At 35.9% G+C, this 2,669-nt stretch overlaps 1 pseudogene; it reads left to right on the forward strand.

The window, feature by feature from the left end:
- Positions 1 to 260: 260 nt before the first annotated feature.
- Positions 261 to 886, forward strand: LOC150020707 (elongation factor 1-alpha 1 pseudogene; annotated as a pseudogene).
- The last annotated feature ends 1,783 nt before the right edge of the window (positions 887 to 2,669 follow it).

The following is a 2,669-nucleotide window of genomic DNA, read 5'->3' on the forward strand; positions in this document are numbered from 1 at the left end:
ATCACATTTTACAAATTCATTTAGGCTAGGAAAAGTTGAGTGAATCCTTTCATAATCTAAGAAACTGATGGACCAGCCATCCATCTAATATTTATTGTAATCAATTAAAATTTTCATAGCTACTTCCTCTATCTCCTATTTTATTTCACTGTAAATGAGCTATCCAAGTTCTTTCACTGATTTAATTGTCCTGAAGTTATTCAGTGTTTTAACCTCTTTGTCTCTTTTCAAAATAATTTAAAATATTTTCCCACAATTCATTTACACTTCATCTGCCCCTTCAGGATGTCCACAAAAGTGGTAGTGTTGCTAATGTCCTTGTGGGTCAAGTGCAGGCTGGTGTCCTTAAGCCAAGCATGGCGGTCTCCTTTGCTTTACTCAATGTTACAACGGAAGTAACGTCTATTGAAATGCATCATGAAATTGTAAGTAAAGCTCTTCCTGGGGAAAATGTGAGCTTTGATGTCAAGAACATGTCTGTCAAAGATATTCGTTGTGGCAATGTGGCTGGTCGCAGTAAAAATGACCCACCAATGGAAACAGTTGATTTCATGGCTCAGGGGATTGTCCTGATCCAGCTATGCAAAACTAATGCTTGCTATGTACCTGTGCAGGATTGTAAAATAGCTCCCACTGCATGCAAGTTTGCTGACCTAAAGAAGATTGGTCAATCTTCTGGTAAGAAACAGGAAGATAAAGCCAAATTCTTGAAATCTGGTCATGTTGCCATTACTAAAATGGTTCCTGGTAAGTCCATTTGTGCATTGAGAGCTTCTCTGACTCTCCTCCTTTGGGATTTCTTTCTGTGAGAGTTTGGGAAAAGTCATCAGAATACTGTCTTCAGGTAGGTTATAAATGTCGGTTGCTTATTAACAAAATTATCTAGACCAGTGCCAGTACAAGTCCTCAAAATATTTCTTATTGCTCAGTGACCAAACAGAAAAGATTACAATGAATTGCAAAGCCTAAGTGTTGGAACTGGAAAACTTTTACTTATCTCTCTAACTAGTTCTCGGTTGACTGACATGTGGGAAATAATAAACACAGAGAATAATTTTAGCTGCTTATCTTTGGACATGATCATGACAGATTAAATCTTTTAGTAGTTAATCATACAGAAAAAAATCCTGTATAATTGTTATTTGATTTAGTTATCATATATAATAATAAATCAAGTCATATATTAAATGAGGCATGTCGTTTAAAGTGGCACAGTAAGTACTTCTTTTTCTTCTTCCCTCCTCTCCTACTTTGTTTGTTTACAGAATCTTAAAGAGGATTTCAATTTCATGTATTCAGTGTAATGATTCTATACAGGGTTTTTTTGTTACATTAGAGAAGAGAGTTTAGACCTTTTTTATTACTGTATAGCTTATCATATTTACCCCAGATTTAAATAAATCTTTTAAATTAGTTTAGAATAAATATATCCTTAAGCTCAATCACTGAATACTATTTTTAACTCTATGACATTTCCTAAGTCATAGGATATTTTGTGTAGAAGTCACCAACCTCCCATTTATTTTTCCAAAGACACTTATAAACTCCCCTGAGAACTTACTATTGTTTAATAGGAGGTGCCCGAGAAATTGCTAATTCATATTGCCTGAGTTTTGTGAACTCTGGATACATCCTCCCAGTGTTCTGAAAAACTGAAGCATTATTTCTCATGGCAATGTTCCTCTTTTCCAGGCAAGCATTTTGATGAATAGCATGGACAACTAAGCCTCTACACTTATTCTCTCGGGTTCAATTCTGGTTATACCAGTGAGTAGAGATAAAGATATAAAGGACTTGTTGGCAATTTGTACTATGATCCGTGAATAGTGTGAGAGAAAAAAAACAACCCAATGTCTTTATTTATAGTTATATTGCATATAAGAGCATTTACAAAAAGAAGGCAAAGCATTTGATCTCTGAGACCAGCTCTTGTCCAAGAGAAATATCGTAGAAGCTTCCACCATCCCTCAACTGTTTGAAACCTTGACAATTTCCAGGAAGCTAGATTATTTTTATGAGTGACAAGTTGCAAAACGTGACTATAGGACCTTAAAACACAGTTAAAATAGCACCCAGAGAACAATTTAGTCCCTTCTGAAGAATATGAAAGCATTTTTCAGGTTGCAATACTATGACTGCATTGACCTGCCTCTCCGCTGACTACCAAGGTGGGTGTGAGCATGGTGAGTCGCTGCCGCAGGTTTTCTTACATGAGCTTATAAGTGTGTGGTCCTCTTTGCCATGGCCTGGGCAAAGTGTGACCACCTCAACGCTTTGGATTATTTATGGTCAGCTTTTTAATCTTCATTAACAGGGGTTGTGTCTAATGAGCAGACCAAGTTTCAGGGTGCAGTGACTCTTAACATCATATAATTAATTTTACAGTTTTCAAATGGCTTCTTTGAAAATACAAGATTAAGACTAGAAGAGGTTAAAATGCTCTGATATTTCCCTTATGAGAGATAACCTAGCTATGGGTAGAAAACTATGGAAATTAAGTCCCTAAAATTAGTTTTGAGGACAAACCTCAGTGGGACCTGAATTCAATGACAGAAAGTTTATATACTTGTTAGGTTTTGGGAAACTCTTAAGTAGTCATAAGAAGAAGATGACATTAAACACTTCATTAAAAAGGTTTGAACAAGCAGATGCATGAAAGATGCCATGAT

The sequence above is a fragment of the Furipterus horrens genome, unplaced genomic scaffold (genome assembly GCF_987537825.1).
Source record: "Furipterus horrens unplaced genomic scaffold, mFurHor1.1.pri manual_scaffold_1, whole genome shotgun sequence".
NCBI classification, from domain to species: Eukaryota; Metazoa; Chordata; class Mammalia; order Chiroptera; family Furipteridae; genus Furipterus; species Furipterus horrens.